This window comes from Pleurodeles waltl, chromosome 8 (genome assembly GCF_031143425.1).
Source record: "Pleurodeles waltl isolate 20211129_DDA chromosome 8, aPleWal1.hap1.20221129, whole genome shotgun sequence".
Taxonomy (NCBI): domain Eukaryota; kingdom Metazoa; phylum Chordata; class Amphibia; order Caudata; family Salamandridae; genus Pleurodeles; species Pleurodeles waltl.
In genome coordinates, this window is record NC_090447.1 from 1,516,569,586 (window position 1) to 1,516,585,313 (window position 15,728).

The 15,728-nt window shown below is 39.8% G+C and overlaps 10 non-coding genes across 10 annotated transcripts; all 10 read right to left on the reverse strand.

The window, feature by feature from the left end:
- Positions 1 to 48: 48 nt before the first annotated feature.
- On the reverse strand, positions 49 to 121 carry TRNAF-GAA (transfer RNA phenylalanine (anticodon GAA)). The gene has a single exon. It is a non-coding gene; the product is annotated as a tRNA-Phe (tRNA).
- A 1,075-nt stretch (positions 122 to 1,196) lies between these two features.
- Positions 1,197 to 1,269, reverse strand: TRNAF-GAA (transfer RNA phenylalanine (anticodon GAA)). The gene has a single exon. It is a non-coding gene; the product is annotated as a tRNA-Phe (tRNA).
- Positions 1,270 to 2,942: 1,673 nt separating this feature from the next.
- TRNAF-GAA (transfer RNA phenylalanine (anticodon GAA)) lies at positions 2,943 to 3,015 on the reverse strand. The gene has a single exon. It is a non-coding gene; the product is annotated as a tRNA-Phe (tRNA).
- Positions 3,016 to 5,822: 2,807 nt separating this feature from the next.
- On the reverse strand, positions 5,823 to 5,895 carry TRNAF-GAA (transfer RNA phenylalanine (anticodon GAA)). The gene has a single exon. It is a non-coding gene; the product is annotated as a tRNA-Phe (tRNA).
- A 1,674-nt stretch (positions 5,896 to 7,569) lies between these two features.
- Positions 7,570 to 7,642, reverse strand: TRNAF-GAA (transfer RNA phenylalanine (anticodon GAA)). The gene has a single exon. It is a non-coding gene; the product is annotated as a tRNA-Phe (tRNA).
- Positions 7,643 to 8,717: 1,075 nt separating this feature from the next.
- TRNAF-GAA (transfer RNA phenylalanine (anticodon GAA)) lies at positions 8,718 to 8,790 on the reverse strand. Its single transcript has one exon. It is a non-coding gene; the product is annotated as a tRNA-Phe (tRNA).
- Positions 8,791 to 10,449: 1,659 nt separating this feature from the next.
- On the reverse strand, positions 10,450 to 10,522 carry TRNAF-GAA (transfer RNA phenylalanine (anticodon GAA)). The gene has a single exon. It is a non-coding gene; the product is annotated as a tRNA-Phe (tRNA).
- Positions 10,523 to 11,016: 494 nt separating this feature from the next.
- TRNAF-GAA (transfer RNA phenylalanine (anticodon GAA)) lies at positions 11,017 to 11,089 on the reverse strand. Its single transcript has one exon. It is a non-coding gene; the product is annotated as a tRNA-Phe (tRNA).
- Positions 11,090 to 12,164: 1,075 nt separating this feature from the next.
- Positions 12,165 to 12,237, reverse strand: TRNAF-GAA (transfer RNA phenylalanine (anticodon GAA)). The gene has a single exon. It is a non-coding gene; the product is annotated as a tRNA-Phe (tRNA).
- A 1,673-nt stretch (positions 12,238 to 13,910) lies between these two features.
- TRNAF-GAA (transfer RNA phenylalanine (anticodon GAA)) lies at positions 13,911 to 13,983 on the reverse strand. Its single transcript has one exon. It is a non-coding gene; the product is annotated as a tRNA-Phe (tRNA).
- Positions 13,984 to 15,728: the final 1,745 nt, after the last annotated feature.

Genomic DNA, 15,728 nt, shown 5'->3' on the forward strand with positions numbered 1-15,728 from the left:
GCTGACTCCAAGAGAGAACTACACCTAATTAGCTAGGTGCTCAGTCCTTGCCGAAACCCGGGATTGAACCAGGGACCTTTAGATCTTCAGTCTAACGCTCTCCCAACTGAGCTATTTCGGCCAGTTGTCAGAGAATACCTTCCTGATGATTCTTAATCATTGTAGGCAACAAGTGGGCATCTGATCAATCACTAGGAGGGTACATCTATGTGTTAAAGTATGCTGTATCCTTCTGCAGCTAACTGGGCACAATTAGTCAATTTATTTTTTATTGCGCAAGCTAGGTATTTCTTTTTTTCTAAACGCTAAATAGGCTAGCAATCTAATACACAGAAATGTGTGGCATGAGGAAGCAAGCTATATCATCTGACACTTTGGTCCAAGGTTAGATGGAAAATGATGCAGGCTACAGTTTGCCCTAAAATCGAGATAGAAACGGCAAATAATCGAAGTCAAAGCTGAAGGCAAGAGAGGTGGAAACCATTTTCAAAGGAAGATAGAAAACACGTACTGTCTTGTACTGATGGTATGTCAATTAGGTTGATGAAAGGTTTTATCAATTAAATAAAACGTCACCAGAAGCTGAATCCAAGAAAGAAACACGCCTAACAAGCTGCCTTCTGAGTCTTTGTCGAAACCCGGGATTGAACCAGGGACCTTTAGATCTTCAGTCTAACACTCTCCCAACTGAGCTATTTCGGCCAGTTATTTCACAGGTCCCTCCGTTTTCTTCTTAATCATTGTAGACAAGACATACACCTCGAAATCATTCACTTTGAGGGTACAGCTATGTCTTAAACTTCCGGTATCCTTCTGCAGCTAACTGGGTGCATTTACTCATTTACTTTTTTGGTGCGCAACCTAGGTACTTCTTTTATTCCAAACTCTGAATAGGCACACAAATGTGTGGGCTGAGTAAGCAAGCTATATCATCTGACAGCTTGGTTCATGGGAAAATAGAAGATGATGCAGCCTAAGCTTTACATTAAAATCAAGATAGAAACTGGAAATAATGGAAGTCAAAGCTGAAGGCAAGAGAGGTGGAAGCCATTTTCAAAGGAAGATAGAACGCAAGTGCTGTGCTCTACTGATGGTATGTCGATCAGGTTATTGAAAGGTTTCATCTATGAACTAAAATGTCTACTGAAGCTGACTCCAAGAGAGAACTACACCTAATTAGCTAGGTGCTCAGTCCTTGCCAAAACCCGGGATTGAACCAGGGACCTTTAGATCTTCAGTCTAACGCTCTCCCAACTGAGCTATTTCGGCCAGTTGTCAAAGAATACCTTCCTGATGATTCTTAATCATTGTAGGCAACAAGTGGGCATCTGATCAATCACTAGGAGGGTACATCTATGTGTTAAAGTATGCTGTATCCTTCTGCAGCTAACTGGGCACAATTAGTCAATTTATTTTTTATTGCGCAAGCTAGGTATTTCTTTTTTTCTAAACGCTAAATAGGCTAGCAATCTAATACACAGAAATGTGTGGCATGAGGAAGCAAGCTATATCATCTGACACTTTGGTCCAAGGTTAGATGGAAAATGATGCAGGCTACAGTTTACCCTAAAATCGAGATAGAAACGGCAAATAATGGAAGTCAAAGCTGAAGGCAAGAGAGGTGGAATCCATTTTCAAAGGAAGATAGAAAACACGTACTGTCTTGTACTGATGGTATGTCAATTAGGTTGATGAAAGGTTTTATTAATTAAATAAAACGTCACCGGAAGCTGACTCCAAAAAAGAAACTTGCCTGACGAACTAGCTGCTCAGTCTTTGACCAAACCAAGAATTTAACCAGGGACCCTTAGATCTAAAGTTTGACGTCCTCGCAACTGAGCTCTTTCAGCCCGTTTTTTCACAGTGCCTTCCTTATTATTATTAATCATTGTAGACAAGAAATATAAGTCGCAATCATTCACTGTGAGGGTACAGCTATGTGTTACACTTTGCTGTATCCTTCTGTAGCTAACTGGGGGCAATTACTCCTTTACTTTTTTGCTACGCGAGCTAGGTACTTCTTTTTTTCTAAACTCTGAATAGGCTACCACTCTCATAAACAGAAATGTGTGGCATGACTAAGCAAGCTATATCATCTGACAGTTTGGCTCATGGGAAAATGGAAGATGACGCCGCCTACGGTTTACATCAAAATCAAGATAGAAACGGGAAATAATGGAAGTCAAAGCTGAAGGCAAGAGAGGTGGAAGCCATTTTGAAAGGAAGATAGAAAATAAGTGCTCTTTTGTACCGATGGCATGTCGATCAGGTTGATGCAAGTTTTTATCAATGAAATAAAATGTCACTTGAGAGTGACTCCAAGAAAGAAACATGCCTAACAAGCTGAGTGCTTGGTCTTTGGCACAACCCAGGATTGGACCAAGGACCTTTTTTATCTTTAGTCTAACATTCTCCCAACTGAGATATTTTAGCCAGGTGTCATGAAAAGCTTTCCGTATCATTTTTAATCATTGTAGACAAGACACAGAAGTCTAAATCATTCACTGTGAGGGTACAGCTATGTCTTAAACTTTGCTGTATCCTTCTCCAGTTAACTGGGTGTAATTAGGGAATTCGTTTTTTATTGTGCAAGCTAGGTATTTCTTTTTTTCTAAACTCTAAATAGGCTAGCAATCTAATGCACAGAAATGTGTGGCATGAGTAAGCAAGCTATTTCATCCGACACTTTGGTTCAAGGGAAGATGGAGACTGATGCAGACTGCGGGTTACCTAAAAATCAAGACAGAAACAGTAAATAATGGAAGTCAAAGCTGAAGGCAAGAGAGGTGGAATCCATTTTGAAAGGAAGATAGAAAACAAGTACTGTCTTGTACTGATGGTATGTCAATTAGGTCGATGAAAGGTTTTATCAATTAAATAAAACGTCACCAGAAGCTGAAACCAAGAAAGAAACACGCCTAACAAGCTGTCTTCTGAGTCTTTGCCGAAACCCGGGATTGAACCAGGGACCTTTAGATCTTCAGTCTAACGCTCTCCCAACTGAGCTATTTCGGCCACTTATTTCACAGGTCCCTCCGTATTCTTCTTAATCATTGTAGACAAGACATACACCTCGAAATCATTCACTTTGAGGGTACAGCTATGTCTTAAACTTCCGGTATCCTTCTGCAGCTAACTGGGTGCAATTACTCATTTACTTTTTTGGTGCGCAACCTAGGTACTTCTTTTATTCCAAACTCTGAATAGGCACACAAATGTGTGGGATGAGTAAGCAAGCTATATCATCTGACAGCTTGGTTCATGGGAAAATGGAAGATGATGCAGCCTAAGCTTTACATTAAAATCAAGATAGAAACTGGAAATAATGGAAGTCAAAGCTGAAGGCAAGAGAGGTGGAAGCCATTTTGAAAGGAAGATAGAACGCAAGTGCTGTGCTCTACTGATGGTATGTCGAACAGGTTATTAAAAGGTTTCATCTATGAACTAAAATGTCTACTGAAGCTGACTCCAAGAGAGAACTACACCTAATTAGCTAGGTGCTCAGTCCTTGCCAAAACCCGGGATTGAACCAGAGAGCTTTAGATCTTCAGTTTAACGCTCTCCCAAATGAGCTATTTCGGCCAGTTGTCAGAGAATACCTTCCTGATGATTCTTAATCATTGCAGGCAACAAGTGGGCATCTGATCAATCACTAGGAGGGTACATCTATGTGTTAAAGTATGCTGTATCCTTCTGCAGCTAACTGGGCACAATTAGTCAATTTATTTTTTATTGCGCAAGCTAGGTATTTCTTTTTTTCTAAACGCTAAATAGGCTAGCAATCTAATACACAGAAATGTGTGGCATGAGGAAGCAAGCTATATCATCTGACACTTTGGTCCAAGGTTAGATGGAAAATGATGCAGGCTACAGTTTACCCTAAAATCGAGATAGAAACGGCAAATAATGGAAGTCAAAGCTGAAGGCAAGAGAGGTGGAATCCATTTTCAAAGAAAGATAGAAAACACGTACTGTCTTGTACTGATGGTATGTCAATTAGGTTGATGAAAGGTTTTATTAATTAAATAAAACGTCACCGGAAGCTGACTCCAAAAAAGAAACTTGCCTGACGAACTAGCTGCTCAGTCTTTGACCAAACCAAGGATTTAACCAGGGACCCTTAGATCTAAAGTTTGACGTCCTCGCAACTGAGCTCTTTCAGCCCGTTTTTTCACAGTGCCTTCCTTATTATTGTTAATCATTGTAGACAAGAAATATAAGTCGCAATCATTCACTGTGAGGGTACAGCTATGTGTTACACTTTGCTGTATCCTTCTGTAGCTAACTGGGGGCAATTACTCCTTTACTTTTTTGCTACGCGAGGTAGGTACTTCTTTTTTTCTAAACTCTGAATAGGCTACCACTCTCATAAACAGAAATGTGTGGCATGACCAAGCAAGCTATATCATCTGACAGTTTGGCTCATGGGAAAATGGAAGATGACGCCGGCTACGGTTTACATTAAAATCAAGATAGAAACGGGAAATAATGGAAGTCAAAGCTGAAGGCAAGAGAGGTGGAAGCCATTTTGAAAGGAAGATAGAAAATAGGTGCTCTTTTGTACCGATGGCATGTCGATCAGGTTGATGCAAGTTTTTATCAATGAAATAAAATGTCACTTGAGAGTGATTCCAAGAAAGAAACATGCCTAACAAGCTGAGTGCTTGGTCTTTGGCACAACCCAGGATTGAACTAAGGACCTTTTTTATCTTTAGTCTAACATTCTCCCAACTGAGATATTTTAGCCAGGTGTCATGAAAAGCTTTCCGTATCATTTTTAATCATTGTAGACAAGACACAGAAGTCTAAATCATTCACTGTGAGGGTACAGCTATGTCTTAAACTTTGCTGTATCCTTCTCCAGTTAACTGGGTGTAATTAGGGAATTCGTTTTTTATTGTGCAAGCTAGGTATTTCTTTTTTTCTAAACTCTAAATAGGCTAGCAATCTAATGCACAGAAATGTGTGGCATGAGTAAGCAAGCTATTTCATCCGACACTTTGGTTCAAGGGAAGATGGAGACTGATGCAGACTGCGGGTTACCTAAAAATCAAGACAGAAACAGTAAATAATGGAAGTCAAAGCTGAAGGCAAGAGAGGTGGAATCCATTTTGAAAGGAAGATAGAAAACAAGTACTGTCTTATACTGATGGTATGTCAATTAGGTTGATGAAAGGTTTTATCAATTAAATAAAACGTCACCAGAAGCTGAATCCAAGAAAGAAACACGCCTAACAAGCTGTCTTCTGAGTCTTTGCCGAAACCCGGGATTGAACAAGGGACCTTTAGATCTTCAGTCTAACGCTCTCCCAACTGAGCTATTTCGGCCAGTTATTTCACAGGTCCCTCCGTTTTCTTCTTAATCATTGTAGACAAGACATACACCTCGAAATCATTCACTTTGAGGGTACAGCTATGTCTTAAACTTCCGGTATCCTTCAGCAGCTAACTGGGTGCATTTACTCATTTACTTTTTTGGTGCGCAACCTAGGTACTTCTTTTATTCCAAACTCTGAATAGGCACACAAATGTGTGGGATGAGTAAGCAAGCTATATCATCTGACAGCTTGGTTCATGGGAAAATAGAAGATGATGCAGCCTAAGCTTTACATTAAAATCAAGATACAAACTGGAAATAATGGAAGTCAAAGCTGAAGGCAAGAGAGGTGGAAGCCATTTTGAAAGGAAGATAGAACGCAAGTGCTGTGCTCTACTGATGGTATGTCGATCAGGTTATTGAAAGGTTTCATCTATGAACTAAAATGTCTACTGAAGCTGACTCCAAGAGGGAACTACACCTAATTAGCTAGGTGCTCAGTCCTTGCCGAAACCCGGGATTGAACCAGGGACCTTTAGATCTTCAGTCTAACGCTCTCCCAACTGAGCTATTTCGGCCAGTTGTCAAAGAATACCTTCCTGATGATTCTTAATCATTGTAGGCAACAAGTGGGCATCTGATCAATCACTAGGAGGGTACATCTATGTGTTAAAGTATGCTGTATCCTTCTGCAGCTAACTGGGCACAATTAGTCAATTTATTTTTTATTGCGCAAGCTAGGTATTTCTTTTTTTCTAAACGCTAAATAGGCTAGCAATCTAATACACAGAAATGTGTGGCATGAGGAAGCAAGCTATATCATCTGACACTTTGGTCCAAGGTTAGATGGAAAATGATGCAGGCTACAGTTTACCCTAAAATCGAGATAGAAACGGCAAATAATGGAAGTCAAAGCTGAAGGCAAGAGAGGTGGAATCCATTTTCAAAGAAAGATAGAAAACACGTACTGTCTTGTACTGATGGTATGTCAATTAGGTTGATGAAAGGTTTTATTAATTAAATAAAACGTCACCGGAAGCTGACTCCAAAAAAGAAACTTGCCTGACGAACTAGCTGCTCAGTCTTTGACCAAACCAAGGATTTAACCAGGGACCCTTAGATCTAAAGTTTGACGTCCTCGCAACTGAGCTCTTTCAGCCCGTTTTTTCACAGTGCCTTCCTTATTATTGTTAATCATTGTAGACAAGAAATATAAGTCGCAATCATTCACTGTGAGGGTACAGCTATGTGTTACACTTTCCTGTATCCTTCTGTAGCTAACTGGGGGCAATTACTCCTTTACTTTTTTGCTACGCGAGGTAGGTACTTCTTTTTTTCTAAACTCTGAATAGGCTACCACTCTCATAAACAGAAATGTGTGGCATGACCAAGCAAGCTATATCATCTGACAGTTTGGCTCATGGGAAAATGGAAGATGACGCCGGCTAGGGTTTACATTAAAATCAAGATAGAAACGGGAAATAATGGAAGTCAAAGCTGAAGGCAAGAGAGGTGGAAGCCATTTTGAAAGGAAGATAGAAAATAAGTGCTTTTTTGTACCGATGGCATGTCGATCAGGTTGATGCAAGTTTTTATCAATGAAATAAAATGTCCCTTGAGAGTGACTCCAAGAAAGAAACATGCCTAACAAGCTGAGTGCTTGGTCTTTGGCACAACCCAGGATTGAACCAAGGACCTTTTTTTATCTTTAGTCTAACATTCTCCCAACTGAGATATTTAAACCAGGTGTCATGAAAAGCTTTCCGTATCATTTTTAATCATTGTAGACAAGACACAGAAGTCTAAATCATTCACTGTGAGGGTACAGCTATGTCTTAAACTTTGCTGTATCCTTCTCCAGTTAACTGGGTGTAATTAGGGAATTTGTTTTTTATTGTGCAAGCTAGGTATTTCTTTTTTTCTAAACTCTAAATAGGCTAGCAATCTAATGCACAGAAATGTGTGGCATGAGTAAGCAAGCTATTTCATCCGACACTTTGGTTCAAGGGAAGATGGAGACTGATGCAGACTGCGGGTTACCTAAAAATCAAGACAGAAACAGTAAATAATGGAAGTCAAAGCTGAAGGCAAGAGAGGTGGAATCCATTTTGAAAGGAAGATAGAAAACAAGTACTGTCTTGTACTGATGGTATGTCAATTAGGTTGATGAAAGGTTTTATCAATTAAATAAAACGTCACCAGAAGCTGAATCCAAGAAAGAAACACGCCTAAAAAGCTGTCTTCTGAGTCTTTGCCGAAACCCGGGATTGAACCAGGGACCTTTAGATCTTCAGTCTAACGCTCTCCCAACTGAGCTATTTCGGCCAGTCATTTGACCGGTCCCTCCGTTTTCTTCTTAATCATTGTAGACAAGACATACACCTCGAAATCATTCACTTTGAGGGTACAGCTATGTCTTAAACTTCCGGTATCCTTCTGCAGCTAACTGGGTGCAATTACTCATTTAATTTTTTGGTGCGCAACCTAGGTACTTCTTTTATTCCAAACTCTGAATAGGCACACAAATGTGTGGGATGAGTAAGCAAGCTATATCATCTGACAGCTTGGTTCATGGGAAAATGGAAGATGATGCAGCCTAAGCTTTACATTAAAATCAAGATAGAAACTGGAAATAATGGAAGTCAAAGCTGAAGGCAAGAGAGGTGGAAGCCATTTTGAAAGGAAGATAGAACGCAAGTGCTGTGCTCTACTGATGGTATGTCGATCAGGTTATTAAAAGGTTTCATCTATGAACTAAAATGTCTACTGAAGCTGACTCCAAGAGAGAACTACACCTAATTAGCTAGGTGCTCAGTCCTTGCCGAAACCCGCGATTGAACCAGGGACCTTTAGATCTTCAGTCTAACGCTCTCCCAACTGAGCTATTTCGGCCAGTTGTCAGAGAATACCTTCCTGATGATTCTTAATCATTGTAGGCAACAAGTGGGCATCTGATCAATCACTAGGAGGGTACATCTATGTGTTAAAGTATGCTGTATCCTTCTGCAGCTAACTGGGCACAATTAGTCAATTTATTTTTTATTGCGCAAGCTAGGTATTTCTTTTTTTCTAAACGCTAAATAGGCTAGCAATCTAATACACAGAAATGTGTGGCATGAGGAAGCAAGCTATATCATCTGACACTTTGGTCCAAGGTTAGATGGAAAATGATGCAGGCTACAGTTTACCCTAAAATCAAGACAGAAACAGTAAATAATGGAAGTCAAAGCTGAAGGCAAGAGAGGTGGAATCCATTTTGAAAGGAAGATAGAAAACAAGTACTGTCTTGTACTGATGGTATGTCAATTAGGTTGATGAAAGATTTTATCAATTAAATAAAATGTCACCAGAAGCTGAATCCAAGAAAGAAACACGCCTAACAAGCTGCCTTCTGAGTCTTTGCCGAAACCCGGGATTGAACCAGGGACCTTTAGATCTTCAGTCTAACGCTCTCCCAACTGAGCTATTTCGGCCACTTATTGCGCAGGTCCCTCCGTATTTTTCTTAATCATTGTAGACAAGACATACACCCCGAAATCATTCACTTTGAGGGTACAGCTATGTTTTAAACTTCCGGTATCCTTCTGCAGCTAACTGGGTGCAATTACTCATTTACTTTTTTGGTGCGCAACCTAGGTACTTCTTTTATTCCAAACTCTGAATAGGCACACAAATGTGTGGGATGAGTAAGCAAGCTATATCATCTGACAGCTTGGTTCATGGGAAAATGGAAGATGATGCAGCCTAAGCTTTAAATTAAAATCAAGATAGAAACTGGAAATAATTGAAGTCAAAGCTGAAGGCAAGAGAGGTGGAATCCATTTTCAAAGAAAGATAGAAAACACGTACTGTCTTGTACTGATGGTATGTCAATTAGGTTGATGAAAGGTTTTATTAATTAAATAAAACGTCACCGGAAGCTGACTCCAAAAAAGAAACTTGCCTGACGAACTAGCTGCTCAGTCTTTGACCAAACCAAGGATTTAACCAGGGACCCTTAGATCTAAAGTTTGACGTCCTCGCAACTGAGCTCTTTCAGCCCGTTTTTTCACAGTGCCTTCCTTATTATTGTTAATCATTGTAGACAAGAAATATAAGTCGCAATCATTCACTGTGAGAGTACAGCTATGTGTTACACTTTGCTGTATCCTTCTGTAGCTAACTGGGGGCAATTACTCCTTTACTTTTTTGCTACGCGAGGTAGGTACTTCTTTTTTTCTAAACTCTGAATAGGCTACCACTCTCATAAACAGAAATGTGTGGCATGACCAAGCAAGCTATATCATCTGACAGTTTGGCTCATGGGAAAATGGAAGATGACGCCGGCTAGGGTTTACATTAAAATCAAGATAGAAACGGGAAATAATGGAAGTCAAAGCTGAAGGCAAGAGAGGTGGAAGCCATTTTGAAAGGAAGATAGAAAATAAGTTCTCTTTTGTACCGATGGCATGTCGATCAGGTTGATGCAAGTTTTTATCAATGAAATAAAATGTCCCTTGAGAGTGACTCCAAGAAAGAAACATGCCTAACAAGCTGAGTGCTTGGTCTTTGGCACAACCCAGGATTGAACCAAGGACCTTTTTTATCTTTAGTCTAACATTATCCTAACTGAGATATTTTAGCCAGGTGTCATGAAAAGCTTTCCGTATCATTTTTAATCATTGTAGACAAGACACAGAAGTCTAAATCATTCACTGTGAGGGTACAGCTATGTCTTAAACTTTGTTGTATCCTTCTCCAGTTAACTGGGTGTAATTAGGGAATTTGTTTTTTATTCTGCAAGCTAGGTATTTCTTTTTTTCTAAACTCTAAATAGGCTAGCAATCTAATGCACAGAAATGTGTGGCATGAGTAAGCAAGCTATTTCATCCGACACTTTGGTTCAAGGGAAGATGGAGACTGATGCAGACTGCGGGTTACCTAAAAATCAAGATAGAAACAGTAAATAATGGAAGTCAAAGCTGAAGGCAAGAGAGGTGGAATCCATTTTGAAAGGAAGATAGAAAACAAGTACTGTCTTGTACTGATGGTATGTCAATTAGGTTGATGAAAGGTTTTATCAATTAAATAAAACGTCACCAGAAGCTGAATCCAAGAAAGAAACACGCCTAAAAAGCTGTCTTCTGAGTCTTTGCCGAAACCCGGGATTGAACCAGGGACCTTTAGATCTTCAGTCTAACGCTCTCCCAACTGAGCTATTTCGGCCAGTTATTTCACAGCTCCCTCCGTTTTCTTCTTAATCATTGTAGACAAGACATACACCTCGAAATCATTCACTTTGATGGTACAGCTATGTCTTAAACTTCCGGTATCCTTCTGCAGCTAACTGGGTGCATTTACTCATTTACTTTTTTGGTGCGCAACCTAGGTACTTCTTTTATTCCAAACTCTGAATAGGCACACAAATGTGTGGGATGAGTAAGCAAGCTATATCATCTGACAGCTTGGTTCATGGGAAAATAGAAGATGATGCAGCCTAAGCTTTACATTAAAATCAAGATACAAACTGGAAATAATGGAAGTCAAAGCTGAAGGCAACAGAGGTGGAAGCCATTTTGAAAGGAAGATAGAACGCAAGTGCTGTGCTCTACTGATGGTATGTCGATCAGGTTATTGAAAGGTTTCATCTATGAACTAAAATGTCTACTGAAGCTGACTCCAAGAGAGAACTACACCTAATTAGCTAGGTGCTCAGTCCTTGCCGAAACCCGGGATTGAACCAGGGACCTTTAGATCTTCAGTCTAACGCTCTCCCAACTGAGCTATTTCGGCCAGTTGTCAGAGAATACCTTCCTGATGATTCTTAATCATTGTAGGCAACAAGTGGGCATCTGATCAATCACTAGGAGGGTACATCTATGTGTTAAAGTATGCTGTATCCTTCTGCAGCTAACTGGGCACAATTAGTCAATTTATTTTTTATTGCGCAAGCTAGGTATTTCTTTTTTTCTAAACGCTAAATAGGCTAGCAATCTAATACACAGAAATGTGTGGCATGAGGAAGCAAGCTATATCATCTGACACTTTGGTCCAAGGTTAGATGGAAAATGATGCAGGCTACAGTTTGCCCTAAAATCGAGATAGAAACGGCAAATAATCGAAGTCAAAGCTGAAGGCAAGAGAGGTGGAAACCATTTTCAAAGGAAGATAGAAAACACGTACTGTCTTGTACTGATGGTATGTCAATTAGGTTGATGAAAGGTTTTATCAATTAAATAAAACGTCACCAGAAGCTGAATCCAAGAAAGAAACACGCCTAACAAGCTGCCTTCTGAGTCTTTGTCGAAACCCGGGATTGAACCAGGGACCTTTAGATCTTCAGTCTAACACTCTCCCAACTGAGCTATTTCGGCCAGTTATTTCACAGGTCCCTCCGTTTTCTTCTTAATCATTGTAGACAAGACATACACCTCGAAATCATTCACTTTGAGGGTACAGCTATGTCTTAAACTTCCGGTATCCTTCTGCAGCTAACTGGGTGCATTTACTCATTTACTTTTTTGGTGCGCAACCTAGGTACTTCTTTTATTCCAAACTCTGAATAGGCACACAAATGTGTGGGCTGAGTAAGCAAGCTATATCATCTGACAGCTTGGTTCATGGGAAAATAGAAGATGATGCAGCCTAAGCTTTACATTAAAATCAAGATAGAAACTGGAAATAATGGAAGTCAAAGCTGAAGGCAAGAGAGGTGGAAGCCATTTTCAAAGGAAGATAGAACGCAAGTGCTGTGCTCTACTGATGGTATGTCGATCAGGTTATTGAAAGGTTTCATCTATGAACTAAAATGTCTACTGAAGCTGACTCCAAGAGAGAACTACACCTAATTAGCTAGGTGCTCAGTCCTTGCCAAAACCCGGGATTGAACCAGGGACCTTTAGATCTTCAGTCTAACGCTCTCCCAACTGAGCTATTTCGGCCAGTTGTCAAAGAATACCTTCCTGATGATTCTTAATCATTGTAGGCAACAAGTGGGCATCTGATCAATCACTAGGAGGGTACATCTATGTGTTAAAGTATGCTGTATCCTTCTGCAGCTAACTGGGCACAATTAGTCAATTTATTTTTTATTGCGCAAGCTAGGTATTTCTTTTTTTCTAAACGCTAAATAGGCTAGCAATCTAATACACAGAAATGTGTGGCATGAGGAAGCAAGCTATATCATCTGACACTTTGGTCCAAGGTTAGATGGAAAATGATGCAGGCTACAGTTTACCCTAAAATCGAGATAGAAACGGGAAATAATGGAAGTCAAAGCTGAAGGCAAGAGAGGTGGAATCCATTTTCAAAGGAAGATAGAAAACACGTACTGTCTTGTACTGATGGTATGTCAATTAGGTTGATGAAAGGTTTTATTAATTAAATAAAACGTCACCGGAAGCTGACTCCAAAAAAGAAACTTGCCTGACGAACTAGCTGCTCAGTCTTTGACCAAACCAAGAATTTAACCAGGGACCCTTAGATCTAAAGTTTGACGTCCTCGCAACTGAGCTCTTTCAGCCCGTTTTTTCACAGTGCCTTCCTTATTATTATTAATCATTGTAGACAAGAAATATAAGTCGCAATCATTCACTGTGAGGGTACAGCTATGTGTTACACTTTGCTGTATCCTTCTGTAGCTAACTGGGGGCAATTACTCCTTTACTTTTTTGCTACGCGAGCTAGGTACTTCTTTTTTTCTAAACTCTGAATAGGCTACCACTCTCATAAACAGAAATGTGTGGCATGACTAAGCAAGCTATATCATCTGACAGTTTGGCTCATGGGAAAATGGAAGATGACGCCGCCTACGGTTTACATCAAAATCAAGATAGAAACGGGAAATAATGGAAGTCAAAGCTGAAGGCAAGAGAGGTGGAAGCCATTTTGAAAGGAAGATAGAAAATAAGTGCTCTTTTGTACCGATGGCATGTCGATCAGGTTGATGCAAGTTTTTATCAATGAAATAAAATGTCACTTGAGAGTGACTCCAAGAAAGAAACATGCCTAACAAGCTGAGTGCTTGGTCTTTGGCACAACCCAGGATTGGACCAAGGACCTTTTTTATCTTTAGTCTAACATTCTCCCAACTGAGATATTTTAGCCAGGTGTCATGAAAAGCTTTCCGTATCATTTTTAATCATTGTAGACAAGACACAGAAGTCTAAATCATTCACTGTGAGGGTACAGCTATGTCTTAAACTTTGCTGTATCCTTCTCCAGTTAACTGGGTGTAATTAGGGAATTCGTTTTTTATTGTGCAAGCTAGGTATTTCTTTTTTTCTAAACTCTAAATAGGCTAGCAATCTAATGCACAGAAATGTGTGGCATGAGTAAGCAAGCTATTTCATCCGACACTTTGGTTCAAGGGAAGATGGAGACTGATGCAGACTGCGGGTTACCTAAAAATCAAGACAGAAACAGTAAATAATGGAAGTCAAAGCTGAAGGCAAGAGAGGTGGAATCCATTTTGAAAGGAAGATAGAAAACAAGTACTGTCTTGTACTGATGGTATGTCAATTAGGTCGATGAAAGGTTTTATCAATTAAATAAAACGTCACCAGAAGCTGAAACCAAGAAAGAAACACGCCTAACAAGCTGTCTTCTGAGTCTTTGCCGAAACCCGGGATTGAACCAGGGACCTTTAGATCTTCAGTCTAACGCTCTCCCAACTGAGCTATTTCGGCCACTTATTTCACAGGTCCCTCCGTATTCTTCTTAATCATTGTAGACAAGACATACACCTCGAAATCATTCACTTTGAGGGTACAGCTATGTCTTAAACTTCCGGTATCCTTCTGCAGCTAACTGGGTGCAATTACTCATTTACTTTTTTGGTGCGCAACCTAGGTACTTCTTTTATTCCAAACTCTGAATAGGCACACAAATGTGTGGGATGAGTAAGCAAGCTATATCATCTGACAGCTTGGTTCATGGGAAAATGGAAGATGATGCAGCCTAAGCTTTACATTAAAATCAAGATAGAAACTGGAAATAATGGAAGTCAAAGCTGAAGGCAAGAGAGGTGGAATCCATTTTCAAAGGAAGATAGAAAACACGTACTGTCTTGTACTGATGGTATGTCAATTAGGTTGATGAAAGGTTTTATTGATTAAATAAAACGTCACCGGAAGCTGACTCCAAAAAAGAAACTTGCCTGACGAACTAGCTGCTCAGTCTTTGACCAAACCAAGAATTTAACCAGGGACCCTTAGATCTAAAGTTTGACGTCCTCGCAACTGAGCTCTTTCAGCCCGTTTTTTCACAGTGCCTTCCTTATTATTATTAATCATTGTAGACAAGAAATATAAGTCGCAATCATTCACTGTGAGGGTACAGCTATGTGTTACACTTTGCTGTATCCTTCTGTAGCTAACTGGGGGCAATTACTCCTTTACTTTTTTGCTACGCGAGCTAGGTACTTATTTTTTTCTAAACTCTGAATAGGCTACCATTCTTATAAACAGAAATGTGTGGCATGACTAAGCAAGCTATATCATCTGACAGTTTGGCTCATGGGAAAATGGAAGATGACGCCGCCTACGGTTTACATCAAAATCAAGATAGAAACGGGAAATAATGGAAGTCAAAGCTGAAGGCAAGAGAGGTGGAAGCCATTTTGAAAGGAAGATAGAAAATAAGTGCTCTTTTGTACCGATGGCATGTCGATCAGGTTGATGCAAGTTTTTATCAATGAAATAAAATGTCCCTTGAGAGTGACTCCAAGAAAGAAACATGCCTAACAAGCTGAGTGCTTGGTCTTTGGCACAACCCAGGATTGAACCAAGGACCTTTTTTTATCTTTAGTCTAACATTCTCCCAACTGAGATATTTAAACCAGGTGTCATGAAAAGCTTTCCGTATCATTTTTAATCATTGTAGACAAGACACAGAAGTCTAAATCATTCACTGTGAGGGTACAGCTATGTCTTAAACTTTGTTGTATCCTTCTCCAGTTAACTGGGTGTAATTAGGGAATTTGTTTTTTATTCTGCAAGCTAGGTATTTCTTTTTTTCTAAACTCTAAATAGGCTAGCAATCTAATGCACAGAAATGTGTGGCATGAGTAAGCAAGCTATTTCATCCGACACTTTGGTTCAAGGGAAGATGGAGACTGATGCAGACTGCGGGTTACCTAAAAATCAAGATAGAAACAGTAAATAATGGAAGTCAAAGCTGAAGGCAAGAGAGGTGGAATCCATTTTGAAAGGAAGATAGAAAACAAGTACTGTCTTGTACTGATGGTATGTCAATTAGGTTGATGAAAGATTTTATCAATTAAATAAAACGTCACCAGAAGCTGAATCCAAGAAAGAAACACGCCTAACAAGCTGTCTTCTGAGTCTTTGCCGAAACCCGGGACCTTTAGATCTTCAGTCTAACGCTCTCCCAACTGAGCTATTTCGGCCAGTTATTTCACAGGTCCCTCCGT